At 47.2% G+C, this 15,324-nt stretch overlaps 1 protein-coding gene and 2 non-coding genes across 3 annotated transcripts in view; all 3 read right to left on the bottom strand.

Moving 5' to 3' along the window:
• Positions 1-15,324, bottom strand: part of LOC119445320 (small G protein signaling modulator 2-like) — a 161,522-nt gene that overhangs the window by 64,358 nt on the left and 81,840 nt on the right. The gene's annotated exons all lie outside the window — the stretch shown is intronic.
• Positions 3,743-3,814, bottom strand: Trnat-cgu (transfer RNA threonine (anticodon CGU)). The gene has a single exon. It is a non-coding gene; the product is annotated as a tRNA-Thr (tRNA).
• Trnat-cgu (transfer RNA threonine (anticodon CGU)) lies at positions 7,630-7,701 on the bottom strand. The gene has a single exon. It is a non-coding gene; the product is annotated as a tRNA-Thr (tRNA).

Below are 15,324 nucleotides of genomic sequence, written 5' to 3'. Positions count from 1 at the left end.
CCTGCCGGAGCGTCTCGACGCGATAGAGGGCATCAATCATACGATCTACGCAGATGACGTGACAGTGTGGACCACGGAGAACACGAGCGTTGGCGAAATGCAAGACCGACTGCAGCGGGCCGTCCGGGAGGTGGAGCGGCACCTTGAAGACACGGGACTCGTCTGCTCACCCGACAAGTCAGAGATCCTACTCCACAGACCGCGCAAGAAAGGACCCCTCCCACAGGGCGTGCTCGACGCCCGTCGTTTGGGCGTCCACGTCACGACGAGGGAGGGGACCCGAATACCGACGGTGTCCAAGTTGCGAGTGCTCGGCCTGTGGCTGGAAGAGAACGGTGCCAACCGCGAGCTGGTTTCCCGACTGCAGAAGAAAGTAGCCGCCGCCACACACCTCGTCCGGCGGGTCGCGAACAAGAGGAAAGGAATGAAAGAACACAACGTGACGAGGCTGATACAGGCGTATGCGCTGAGCCATATATCGTACGTCGCCGCGTATGCCGACTGGAACAGGAGCGAAACCGACAAGCTGAACGTGGCGATCCGCAGGGCGTTCAAGACCGCCCTGGGGGTACCCCAGTACACGCCAACTCACAGGCTCCTCGAGCTGGGCGTACACAACACGCTCGAGGAGGTCGCCGAGGCGCAGAGAATAGCGCAGCTGGAGAGGCTGTCGGGCACCAAAACGGGAAGACGAATCCTCGACCTGCTCGGGATTCGATATCATGAGGCGCGGGGACTGAAGGAAACACTGCTACCGGAGGTCAGGGACGCCATACAGACGGAAAACATGCCGAAGAACATGCACCCGGTGCATGACGTGCAAAGACGTAAACGACGGGCGGTAGCAATCCTCGAGGAGCACGGAAGACGAGAAGGCGTCCTGTTTGTCGATGCAGCCAGGTACCCGCGGCCCGCCGGTAACGTTGATGGCGACGAGGGACGACGACCACCATCACCACTACAACGAAATGTGCGAGACGAACCGGGGATGCCAACACCACCATCTCTACTACTACTACGACAAAAACGGCAGCAGCAACAGCAGCAACATCAACGACACGGCCGGCCGACGGCGGCGGAGCCCGCCTTCTCTATGGCGGTCGTAGATACGAAGGGAAGGATCCGAGTCACGGCATCAGCTAGGCTGCCGTCGGCCGAAGCAGCGGAGGAGATGGCCATAGCCCTCGCGGTACTCCACGGAGGTACGGAGGATAGCTTGATCATAAGCGACTCCAAATCAGCGATCCGGAACTACACCAAAGGTTGGGTGTCCGCGGATGTGGCGCGCATGCTCAACGCCAGAGCCGGAGACTTCGTGTCCGGCAGGATTACGATCAAGTCCCTCAAATGGTTCCCCGCGCACGTCGGGGAGCTTGGTACTAAAGAAGACAACAGCCGCAACAACAACAATACTAACGGCCGAAAACACACCGGCATCCCGCCCAACCACAACGAGCGTGCCCATCTCGTCGCGAGGCAACTTACCCGCCGCGACGCGATCACCCAGAGGGCAGCCGCCGTTGTTGTGCGGGACCCCACCGGCGGAATTATCAACACAACCCAAATCGCGGCGGTCGGAGCTGGGGGCCACGGGGACGCCGACTGTGATATCGAGGAGTTTCCGGCCTCGTACCGAGAGGTTCTTGCACACTATAGGCAAGAACGTATGACATATCCACAACCCCACGGGCGGCTGGACAGGTCCCAGGCAGTCGACCTGAGGCGGTTGCAGACGGGCACTTTCACCAACCCCTATCACCTGCACCGCCTGTGGCCCGCGCTGCACCCATCGCCCGGCTGCCCGTGGTGCGAGCACGAACGGGCTGATATGGCCCATATACTTTGGGAATGTCAACGCCCTGAAGAAGAAGGAACAAGAGGAAGGGGGAAGATAACAGCAGGACCTTCTGAAGCGGGGCGCCTCGCTGAGAGATGGCAAGCCGCCCTCCTCAGCGAGGCACCCGAGGACCAGGAGTGGGCCATCCAGCGGGCCAGGGCCATTGCCGAGGATCTCGAAAGATTTTTCTCCGGCGATGGACCCCTGGCAGCCTAGCCCCGGGCACCAGCAGCCTTAACCGCTGGACAAATAAAGTTTATTCCTATCCTATCCTATTGTAGAGCTGGCACTTACTACAGCACAATGAGTAAAAGGCACTTTGTATCTCACAGAGAGACCATATAGACCTTTTACAGAACCACATCCATGGGCGCCGCCACATTTGTTCACGTGACAGCGCCCGCCATTGAGCGCCTCCTGATCAGCGTTTGCTCGCTTGTTTACAATGGCACAGCCGCTACAAGCACGGTTCAGATAGCCGCCATTTCGACTACAACGGTGAGCAGTGAATGGGCAGTGTATATATATATATATATATATATACGTTCATTTATCCATTCTTTCTGCGCTGCAATACTAATAGTTTGCAAGCTTACTAGCTGAAGCTTGCGACGAATGTAGCCGCCTTATGTTTGCTTTTACACTTTATATTGTATAGTCATTTACAGCGGTAGATTTGTAGGGCTGTTACGGCCATGCGCTTTTTTGTCGTCATTAACTGTACTGATGTGCAACAACATCGTTAGGGAACAGGCGCGCGTGCGTGCGTGCGTGCGTGCGTGCGTGCGTGCGTGCGTGCGTGCGTGCGTGCGTGCGTGCGTGCGTGCTGCGTGCGTGCGTGCGTGCGTGCGTGCGTGGGGGCAAACCGCATATCTGACTCTCTCTCTCTCTCCATATATATATATATATATATTGAATTACTAGTATAATAAGTCAAAAAGCCTGGAAATGCATCTGTCAGGTATTTTTATTTGTAACAATAGACATATTTCTCAATAACACATGGTGAACCATCGAGGCCCGAAGAATTATTTGAATTTGCATTTATTTCTTGTCACTATAAAATCTACATGTGATGCAGGGACAAATGGCATTGAGTGCCCAGAGGTCCCTGATCCAACCCAGTAGCAACTGTGCAGCTCAAAAGAAAATGCACATTTGTTGCAGTCAATTTTACTAATTAAAGGATTTTACTTGGTGTCTACAGCATAACTGTGTCGCTAGTTAAGGTAATAGTACTGTCGAGGTTATACAGAACGAAGTACAATAAACATAAATTACTCTCAATACTAAAAAGAAATAGACGGCATAGGTGTGCGAACTTGGTGAATTACAACCCGATCTTTAGTGAAGCTGATTTTTTTTTTCGAACAGTTGCACTAAATGTTTCAGTTTCGTGTAATTACATCGCAGACTTTGAAAAGTTACTCGTATATTAGTGTTCCGTTTTAAACCTTGTCCCCGTGTAATGCTTTGAAGCACTTCTTGCTGGAAACTTAAAGAAAACAGTAGTTCATCAATACACATCTTACTTCGTCAGAAAGTTACATTATCCCCACATATAACAAGATGCCTTGTTTAGCTCACCGAGGACACCGGAGAAGCAACCTATACGCATCCCGTATGGTGCACGGGAACATATGGGAAAGCAAGGATTTAGTAATTATCTGCAACACTTGCATTTAAACGAGGAAAGTGACAATTTCGCAACGCACTGCGCTTGAAATTCTTAATATTTTCATGAACGAGAAGAAAGGGAACCGAGGGGCCCGATTTTTATTATCATAGCATACGAAGCCAACAAACAATGACACCAAGGACAACATAGGGGAAAGTACTTGTACTTAGTAATTGAGGCAAAGAAATGATAAATTAATGGAAATGAAAACGGATGGAAAATCAACTGTCCGCAGGTGGGGAACGAACCCACGCCTTCGCATTACGCGTGCGATGCTCTCACCATTGAGCTACCGCGGAGCCGTTTTCCCATCCGCTTTCTGGAGTATTTATGTTTTACAACTATGTAGAACTAACCCTGGGAGTGTTAGCCAATTCAATTACTAAGTACAACTAATTTCCCCTATGTTGTCCTTGGTGTCATTGTTTGTTGGCTTCCTATTTTCATGGAAATTCAAGTCCATATCTCATGCAATTGTTTTAGGAGTCGGGAAAAGCAGCGGTATGACACCCTGGAACACTTCAATAGTATGTAACTTTCTACAAAGGCTTGCAATGAACCTACACAGAAAAAACATTTATCGCTCGTCACTCAGGATATTGTTTCGTACTTCGAATAAATATTAACACCGTGTCCCGCATAGTTTACTGAGGATCAAAAACTAAACGCCGTGTATAAAACATAAAAACTGCATGAGGAAAGCGAGTGTTCAGTAGCGGTTTTTCGAGTACGTAAGCAACCACCGCAGTTCACATTTTCGGAACACGTCACAATAAGGTGGTCTTCATTTCTTCAAAATATAAAATATCCGCTGTTCTTGCTGGGAAACAAGTAGTGAGGTAGCCCTTATTCAGAAACCGCCTGAAAATGAAATCGATAAAAGCAGAAGTGATACAGGCCTTTAGAAAAAAATCAGTCAAGTGTTCTATTGGCACTGAAATGGCTCTGCACGTTCGACCGAGGTCACTTTCACGAATATACCACCTAGCAGACCCTCATGTAATGTCCCGTTCTGGGACCTTTGAGGTATCATGAATAAATGAACTTGCATATAAAACGCTAATCTGTTCTAAACTAGAATATGTCAGTGCTATCTATGACAACCACCAGGTTAATATGATGAATTCCCTTGAATGGTTCATTCTATCTGACTACTCCTATAATACAAGTGTCTCAGCCTTAAAATCCCACTTGTGTCTTCCCTCGCTCACCTGCCGCCGCAAAAGTGCTCGTCTTTTTTTATTCTTTAGGTTCTGTCATTCGCTGCCCACAGGTAACCAAATCATCATTACAGCGCATCGTTTCTCCCGCCATACGCATCACAATGCTGTGTATCTACCACGCACCCATTCCACCACGTATCAGCGTTCTTTTGTTTTTGCAGACAGGGCGAGAATGGAATACCCGTCCTTCTGACATCGCCCTCATCACAGACATTACCCGTTTCAAAACTGATATTCAGTCACGCCACCTAACCAGTCCCGTCATTTTTCTAAGTGCCCATCCCTCATGTAATGTCCCGTTCTGGGACCTTTGAGGTGTCATGAATAAATGAATGAATGAATAAATAAATAAATAAATAAATATGCGATAAGTCGTGATTACACAAAGAATAAATTCGGCAGTTACACCTCTAGCTAAGTGGTTTGATTAGATTTTGATGGTGATAAGATATATATTTATACTGCAACGCTACGTAGGCTATTTCTGGACGGAGATTCAATGGCTCCAGCATTTGATAATCCAACCATTTCCTGCAGTAAGGCACACCCATCGTTGGGCGCCGCTGATTAAAATACTTTATCCGGACCTCTCCCCTCGCCCGAAGGTTAAATATTTCAAGCCGATTGTTTTGTTTTTTCAAGTATGGTTAGGCGGTAATTTGTAACTGCGGGAACTGTCCAGCGCCAGGACTTCTGCGCAATGCAAGCGTGTATGGCGAATCTCGCGCGTCACCCGCTACAGCGCGTCACGAGGAGGCACAATACTCGCTGCCCAAACCGGGGATACGTAGTAAAGAAAAGCATTATATTAACGTGGTGACTCTATTAAGAAATAAAATTTAGCTTCAGCTGTAGTTTTGTTGGACTTTACAGTGTGTAGCTGAAAGTGCCCGCTTTCGAAAGTGGGGGGGGGGGGGGCAAATGGCATGGTTTGCCCCGCCCCCCCCACTTCTGACAGTGGGGGGGGGGACAAGTGCCCCCCCCCCCCCGGTAGATACGCCTATGCTCATGAACCACTGGTACCGATTGGTCAACCAAGGTTTGCTCACATATACCTGACATGTATATCTCATAGTGAAGTGGTGAATGGTGGGTATGTCATTGAAGATAATTGCCATAGTTTGGCCATGCATGAGTAAGCTTCTCGAAAGGCGTTTCAAGTATATCCGTGTCATATCAAGATTAGGGCCATTTAGGTTTTTTTTTTCGTTTTCATGTTGGCGAGTCCAATTGAGAGAACAATTGGGTCTAATTGTGTCCAAATAAATTGGCATGTGAAAGCGAACGAGCACGACTTACTTGACTCTGCCAAGAACAGCAGTGGTGCACGCTTGTCTCCTCTCATTTTTACACTGCCTGCCAGGAAATATGTAGAATTTCACGGGTGGATGTCGGCCTTTGTTGTTTTCGAGGCGGTTGTGTCACTCAACGAATAGCTTGTGCGAACGGGAGACAGTCACACAGACCGTGCTCCCGTACACAACAGGCGTATGCAACTGCGCTGCCTGGCTACTGTTCTATTTCCTCCGGCGAGCGGCGCTGCTCAGCAGCTTCCGTTAAAGTCCCTTGATAATTTCAAGTACCACTACTCCTTGAACTCTGCCGCCACCGCGCGACCTACTCGCCTCCTCCTAGCCCCTCCCCTCCCCCTTCCTCCACCTAGCGCGCGTCATTTCTCCCTTGCGTGCCCGAGATCAAGCCACCATCCTCCTCGGCTCACCCTCGCGCACGCTTTTTCTCCTAGCTCCTACAGCATATGACACGCGGCCGCGGTCTTGCCACGTGTACTTTATACGGAACATCACGGCGACGGCGGAAATTCGCCTGGAGTGTCCACATATAATTGCTATCGCAGTAATAACAATTGGTGGTGACTCAACCACAGATGTGAGCTATTGCCAACACTTCAATTGCTATTTTCAGAGCGTCTTTTCAAAGTCTAACGACTATGTGCCTTGGGGCGCGCCGGTGTTGGTAGTCTAGTCCCCACGGTAACTAAAGAAGATGTCGTGTCTATGCTGCTTAATAATAATGTAAAGCACCTTGCAGGACCCGACAGCATTCCAAGTGCCGTTTTCAAGTGATACGCTGAACAGATAGCCCCATTTTCTGACAGATTTAAAAAATTTTTCCATCAGCTCAGGTGAAATTCCAGACAACTGGCGCATTGCGTCTATCACTCCCATTCATAAAAAAAGGCGCCCGCTTATCAGTCAGTTACTTGATGCAGACATGTGCCATGAGTGAATTGCAATTTGAGCCGCGTTACATAATCAGAGCGCTAGACTTCGTTCACGTCGTTAACAGCAAAGAGTTTTTTTTTTTTTTTTCATTTCGCCTGTGCTGCATATTCTTAGGCATCCTCTTAAAGTGCTTTGTATCTAGTGTGTGCTCTGTGAGAAAAAAATGGTTTGTTTTATTTTGTAAACATTGTTATTGTTGTAAAAATAAATATTTTCTGCATGCACTAACAGGGAGATTTATAATATTTTTGGAATCTGTGCAGTTCCTTGAGTATTCTTTGGTTGGGCTGATTTTGCTTATTTTTCACTGCTGCAGCAATATTGTACATCGTTTTTGTTTCGATGCTGTTCCTAATAAATTTGTACGAACTTGAAAGTGCATTCGAAAACAAAATCAATTTTATGCGCTCAAAGAGCGCAATGCCGCCTGCTCGCTGAAATCATTGCTCGAATTACTGTATACAATTATAAATAAGCTTGTTTGATATTTTAAGGTAAATAATCTTTCATAAGTATATGCGCCGTGTTTTTCATTCCGGTGATGTGTACCCACACGTCGTGTATATGCATTTATGATGCGAGAAAACTGTCCGCAACTTGACCAAATGCGGTCAGCTTGGGCAACGGTCCACTGTTGGAAAATCAACTGTCCGCAGGTGGGGAACGAACCCACGCCTTCGCATTACGCGTGCGATGCTCTCACCATTGAGCTACCGCGGAGCCGTTTTCCCATCCGCTTTCTGGAGTATTTATGTTTTACAACTATGTAGAACTAACCCTGGGAGTGTTAGCCAATTCAATTACTAAGTACAACTAATTTCCCCTATGTTGTCCTTGGTGTCATTGTTTGTTGGCTTCCTATTTTCATGGAAATTCAAGTCCATATCTCATGCAATTGTTTTAGGAGTCGGGAAAAGCAGCGGTATGACACCCTGGAACACTTCAATAGTATGTAACTTTCTACAAAGGCTTGCAATGAACCTACACAGAAAAAACATTTATCGCTCGTCACTCAGGATATTGTTTCGTACTTCGAATAAATATTAACACCGTGTCCCGCATAGTTTACTGAGGATCAAAAACTAAACGCCGTGTATAAAACATAAAAACTGCATGAGGAAAGCGAGTGTTCAGTAGCGGTTTTTCGAGTACGTAAGCAACCACCGCAGTTCACATTTTCGGAACACGTCACAATAAGGTGGTCTTCATTTCTTCAAAATATAAAATATCCGCTGTTCTTGCTGGGAAACAAGTAGTGAGGTAGCCCTTATTCAGAAACCGCCTGAAAATGAAATCGATAAAGCAGAAGTGATACAGGCCTTTAGAAAAAAATCAGTCAAGTGTTCTATTGGCACTGAAATGGCTCTGCACGTTCGACCGAGGTCACTTTCACGAATATACCACCTAGCAGACCCTCATGTAATGTCCCGTTCTGGGACCTTTGAGGTATCATGAATAAATGAACTTGCATATAAAACGCTAATCTGTTCTAAACTAGAATATGTCAGTGCTATCTATGACAACCACCAGGTTAATATGATGAATTCCCTTGAATGGTTCATTCTATCTGACTACTCCTATAATACAAGTGTCTCAGCCTTAAAATCCCACTTGTGTCTTCCCTCGCTCACCTGCCGCCGCAAAAGTGCTCGTCTTTTTTTATTCTTTAGGTTCTGTCATTCGCTGCCCACAGGTAACCAAATCATCATTACAGCGCATCGTTTCTCCCGCCATACGCATCACAATGCTGTGTATCTACCACGCACCCATTCCACCACGTATCAGCGTTCTTTTGTTTTTGCAGACAGGGCGAGAATGGAATACCCGTCCTTCTGACATCGCCCTCATCACAGACATTACCCGTTTCAAAACTGATATTCAGTCACGCCACCTAACCAGTCCCGTCATTTTTCTAAGTGCCCATCCCTCATGTAATGTCCCGTTCTGGGACCTTTGAGGTGTCATGAATAAATGAATGAATGAATAAATAAATAAATATGCGATAAGTCGTGATTACACAAAGAATAAATTCGGCAGTTACACCTCTAGCTAAGTGGTTTGATTAGATTTTGATGGTGATAAGATATATATTTATACTGCAACGCTACGTAGGCTATTTCTGGACGGAGATTCAATGGCTCCAGCATTTGATAATCCAACCATTTCCTGCAGTAAGGCACACCCATCGTTGGGCGCCGCTGATTAAAATACTTTATCCGGACCTCTCCCCTCGCCCGAAGGTTAAATATTTCAAGCCGATTGTTTTGTTTTTTCAAGTATGGTTAGGCGGTAATTTGTAACTGCGGGAACTGTCCAGCGCCAGGACTTCTGCGCAATGCAAGCGTGTATGGCGAATCTCGCGCGTCACCCGCTACAGCGCGTCACGAGGAGGCACAATACTCGCTGCCCAAACCGGGGATACGTAGTAAAGAAAAGCATTATATTAACGTGGTGACTCTATTAAGAAATAAAATTTAGCTTCAGCTGTAGTTTTGTTGGACTTTACAGTGTGTAGCTGAAAGTGCCCGCTTTCGAAAGTGAGGGGGGGGGGGGGCAAATGGCATGGTTTGCCCCGCCCCCCCCACTTCTGACAGTGGGGGGGGGGGACAAGTGCCCCCCCCCCCGGTAGATACGCCTATGCTCATGAACCACTGGTACCGATTGGTCAACCAAGGTTTGCTCACATATACCTGACATGTATATCTCATAGTGAAGTGGTGAATGGTGGGTATGTCATTGAAGATAATTGCCATAGTTTGGCCATGCATGAGTAAGCTTCTCGAAAGGCGTTTCAAGTATATCCGTGTCATATCAAGATTAGGGCCATTTAGGTTTTTTTTTTTTCGTTTTCATGTTGGCGAGTCCAATTGAGAGAACAATTGGGTCTAATTGTGTCCAAATAAATTGGCATGTGAAAGCGAACGAGCACGACTTACTTGACTCTGCCAAGAACAGCAGTGGTGCACGCTTGTCTCCTCTCATTTTTACACTGCCTGCCAGGAAATATGTAGAATTTCACGGGTGGATGTCGGCCTTTGTTGTTTTCGAGGCGGTTGTGTCACTCAACGAATAGCTTGTGCGAACGGGAGACAGTCACACAGACCGTGCTCCCGTACACAACAGGCGTATGCAACTGCGCTGCCTGGCTACTGTTCTATTTCCTCCGGCGAGCGGCGCTGCTCAGCAGCTTCCGTTAAAGTCCCTTGATAATTTCAAGTACCACTACTCCTTGAACTCTGCCGCCACCGCGCGACCTACTCGCCTCCTCCTAGCCCCTCCCCTCCCCCTTCCTCCACCTAGCGCGCGTCATTTCTCCCTTGCGTGCCCGAGATCAAGCCACCATCCTCCTCGGCTCACCCTCGCGCACGCTTTTTCTCCTAGCTCCTACAGCATATGACACGCGGCCGCGGTCTTGCCACGTGTACTTTATACGGAACATCACGGCGACGGCGGAAATTCGCCTGGAGTGTCCACATATAATTGCTATCGCAGTAATAACAATTGGTGGTGACTCAACCACAGATGTGAGCTATTGCCAACACTTCAATTGCTATTTTCAGAGCGTCTTTTCAAAGTCTAACGACTATGTGCCTTGGGGCGCGCCGGTGTTGGTAGTCTAAGTCCCCACGGTAACTAAAGAAGATGTCGTGTCTATGCTGCTTAATAATAATGTAAAGCACCTTGCAGGACCCGACAGCATTCCAAGTGCCGTTTTCAAGTGATACGCTGAACAGATAGCCCCATTTTCTGACAGATTTAAAAAATTTTTCCATCAGCTCAGGTGAAATTCCAGACAACTGGCGCATTGCGTCTATCACTCCCATTCATAAAAAAAGGCGCCCGCTTATCAGTCAGTTACTTGATGCAGACATGTGCCATGAGTGAATTGCAATTTGAGCCGCGTTACATAATCAGAGCGCTAGACTTCGTTCACGTCGTTAACAGCAAAGAGTTTTTTTTTTTTTTTTCATTTCGCTGTGCTGCATATTCTTAGGCATCCTCTTAAAGTGCTTTGTATCTAGTGTGTGCTCTGTGAGAAAAAAATGGTTTGTTTTATTTTGTAAACATTGTTATTGTTGTAAAAATAAATATTTTCTGCATGCACTAACAGGGAGATTTATAATATTTTTGGAATCTGTGCAGTTCCTTGAGTATTCTTTGGTTGGGCTGATTTTGCTTATTTTTCACTGCTGCAGCAATATTGTACATCGTTTTTGTTTCGATGCTGTTCCTAATAAATTTGTACGAACTTGAAAGTGCATTCGAAAACAAAATCAATTTTATGCGCTCAAAGAGCGCAATGCCGCCTGCTCGCTGAAATCATTGCTCGAATTACTGTATACAATTAGAAATAAGCTTGTTTGATATTTTAAGGTAAATAATCTTTCATAAGTATATGCGCCGTGTTTTTCATTCCGGTGATGTGTACCCACACGTCGTGTATATGCATTTATGATGCGAGAAAACTGTCCGCAACTTGACCAAATGCGGTCAGCTTGGGCAACGGTCCACTGCGAATGAGAGCGGCGCTAGCTGGACGCTGGCCTTAGTGGACTGCAGCGGACGATTCATGGTGATAACTAGTACCATATATATATATATATATATATATATATATATATATATATATAAAACGAATCATCGCGCTCACATTATCGTCACAGAAACTGCTACAAACTACCGCAAGCTGCCCATTTGGTGGCGAGCCAGCACCCAAAGTCATGCACCCGCGAGGTCATCGATAACGTGTCCCGAGCCGTCGCAGTCACAGTTACCTGATTGCCCGTATTGTAACTAATACCTGATTACCTAGTAACCCTAGGTAATCAGGTATTAGTTACATTTGATAATACCTAGTAACTAATTACCTGATTGCCCATATTGTAATCTACAAATTGTAGCCGTGGAGTTCGCAAGACGGATCCATTTGGAACAAATTCCCGGGATGACACCGCTTTCGAGATATTAATTCCCGAACTTTGCGAAGAAATGCATTGGCGTTCCAGTTAGTTTGTTAACAAAACGTCACTTTGTGCATTGAAGCACAAAATTAACTGGAACGCCAATGCATTTCTCCGCAAAGTTCGGGAATTAATATCCCGAAACTGGTGTCATCCCGAGAATTCGTTCCAAATGGATCCGTCTTGCGAACTCCACGGCTACAATTTGTAGATTACAATATGGGCAATCAGGTAATTAGTTAAAAACTTAATTAGTGGATGTTTATTAATTAGTCGATTATGCATTTCAATTTTTCGCGCAAGTAATGTCCGCCTCTTCGAGTACACCAGCTCATTAACTAGAATTGGGCTATCTGCCACAGGTAAACTTTAAGAATTTTTGAAAGTGTTCGCTGAAACACCCTGTATACCAAGTGAACGAGACGCGAGAGTTACGCGGTATGTATTTATTTTTGGTATCGCGGCCCCGCCGACGGACACATTCCCCTTCCCAAGAGCCAGTTAAGGATTTCGCCTTAATAAAGAAACAGCAGAGCGCGGGAGGCAGTCTTGTAAAACAAGTCGAATGCATGAAATAAAAGAAAGGAAACGATAGGGTGTAAAAGCATAAGCATAAGCTAGCTATATCTGCTACGTTCTCCGGGTTATCGCGATCTCCAGCTTATTTTCTTCTGCAGCACGTTCACGTTGCTCATTCCACGCATAACTAAATAAAGTAAGCGGGCGCAATGCGTTACTCAAACAGCCGCGTACGTACGCGCGGACCAAGTGAGCTAGAAGGATATAGACAAAATACCCGTATTCGCAGCCGGCAAACGCGTTCTCTGTGCGGTGAGTCACTGCGGTATTACCCTTGCGGTGACGTGGTACTTAACATATCCCAAATTATCGCGATGTGTGCTAATAGCAACCAAATTATCAGGCTCCTAGCAGAAGCCCGCCGCATTAGCACGGCTTCCGCAGCGGAGAAAGCCCACGATGATGATGATGGTGATGATTTAATGGTATCCCCTTTGAAACGGGGCGGCGACAAATAGTCACCTAGCCTGCTTCATTTTGTAGCGAGAGCATTCTCGCCGTTTCGCTATGGTCGGTGGCCGCACCGCGAGCTGAGCCGTTGCCTAGCAACCACCGCGGCGTTTCCCGGCGGCATTGCCGGCAAACGGCGCTGCCGGCGTTTGCGCGTTGCATCGCCGGAGGAGCCAGCGTTGCATCGTAGGCAAAGTTCTGACTGGTGTGGTAGAAGTCTGTTGCCAGTCTTTGGGGCCAACGTTGCCATGAAGACACATGCCCTGCCTCCACGTGGTCACATGGTGTGATCGTCCACGTGACCCAGGTTCAGTCGACCTTCCCTTATATGTAGAGTATAGTGAACTAGAATATACTCTAGTGGCACGATCGGAAGGCCGCGCCGCCTCTCTCGGCGGTCGGAAACGCCACGGACCGCCGCTACGGTTTCGCGTGGCGCTACTGCGCCTTTTCCTAGGGGAAGCGCGGACGGGGCATCGGAGCGGACGGTACGTGTGGGTACAGCTGCCCGAGACTCGCGAGCCGCTGCGTCGGCAGCCACGAAGTGACGACTGCACGTTTACCGGTGTGTTCTCCAAAATTACTCGAGTGCCGTGCGGACATTTAGAATTGCGAGTACATGTACATGTACAGCTTCAACAATCTTGCCTTACTCAGTGTCAAAGGGCAACTGTGAGCCTGCAGTTCTCCATGCCCTTTTGCCCACTAATTCTGGCACCGAAATGTTTTCATTTGGTAAACAGCACCTAATTGACAAATTTGCAGAGAATGGCAACGTAGCTACCTCACAGACGTTGCTCACAGATAGTGCGCCAGATCATGCGTCATGTGTTACAGCTGCCAGTGATAACCGGCTGATGTTTTACATAGCAGGGTACGTAGCTCGGAAGTGCATTCTAAAGACGGGCTGCGAAGAGTGCCTGAAACTTCTAATGCCAAAGAAGTCGGCTGAAAATTCGAACCTAGCACAGTTAACACGCATGAAGGACATTCGATGGAGGCGAAATGCGAAGACACCCGTGTACATAGATTTAGGTGCACGTTAAGAAACCCCAGGTGGTCCAAATTTCCGGAGTCCCCCACTACGGCGTGCCTCATCGTGGTTCTGGCACTTAAAACCCCATAATTAAATTAAATTAACGCATGAAGGACAATGGTGGCCTGCTTTACCCTTCTAGCCTGCTATATAAGTTTTTCTTGATCTAGAAAAAAGCTTTCACAACGTGTTTCAATTTGCTGAAGCTACACTCTGACAGCATACTGGACATCCTAAGCCAACCTAACGCGAAGCAGAAAAACCAGCTTGGTTGTCCTGACCATTCTGAGGGCATTGCAGCTGAGGTCACAGTTTTTACATCACCACTAAGCTGCACTTCCTAAGTGAAAGCCTAAACCAGAGTAATGATAAAAAACGCGAAGCACCCAACGCTTAAAGGTCAGTAGGTGTTGAGTTGCGCTCATGTCTATCTGATGTGTAATTTGTGCTGCGAATCGTTGGAATACTTTCGAAAAGCTGTTAAATGAGTTAAATAAAGAGATGTCCTTGTTTTCACGTTCGATGCTGCGCACTGTATCCTGTACAGTAACCTCCTGCATAATAAGCCTTCACCACAACTATATTGAATTCAAAGCCAAACGCATATGTGCCTATATTGAGGAATTAATCGCGATCAGTGGGTAACGAAGGTTCTGAGTGCGGGTGCTAAATATGGAAAAAAATATATATACTGGTCGTCATGGTATATACAAACAGCTAAGCCACGCAGTGACTAACCTGACTATTTTATGTTTGCATTAACCAGAAAGCAAACGCGCGTTAGAACAGCAGCTGAAACTACTGAAGGAACCCTACAACGCGGCCGAAACTGCTAGGAAAGGTAGCGGTGGCGCCATCTCGCGGCGTCCGTGGAAAACGGAGCCCGGCCGGTCGCACCACTAGAGTATATTCTAGTTCACTATAATGTAGAGTGTACTAGACAATGGTCGAGTGGGCCGAACGGCGCTCTGCCGCTGAGGCGCCGCGTGTGGAAAAATAGTGCGAGGGCGCTGCGAGCGAACTAGATTGGGGCGGAGGCGCGCTCCGCGGCATATTCAACGTAATTTCGCTGCGGGCGCCGAGACCGATTGCGCATAGTACGCTCTTAAAATAGCGCTTTATTTCAACTGCAAATTTATGTTTAAACCATTTTGCCAAACATGTATATTTGAGGCATAGATTATACAACGCGGCGTCTTCAATTTTGCTGTCGTTGTCAAGCGCGTCGTCTGCTAGCGAGCGCGCGTTCGCTACGCGGACGCTGGTGGACGCCCAGTTTTTCTCGCAGAACCTCTGTGCAGTACATTTTTTTATGTT

Source organism: Dermacentor silvarum, chromosome 3, assembly GCF_013339745.2.
Source record: "Dermacentor silvarum isolate Dsil-2018 chromosome 3, BIME_Dsil_1.4, whole genome shotgun sequence".
Classification (NCBI taxonomy): domain Eukaryota; kingdom Metazoa; phylum Arthropoda; class Arachnida; order Ixodida; family Ixodidae; genus Dermacentor; species Dermacentor silvarum.
This window is presented reverse-complemented; position numbering and strand designations above follow the sequence as displayed.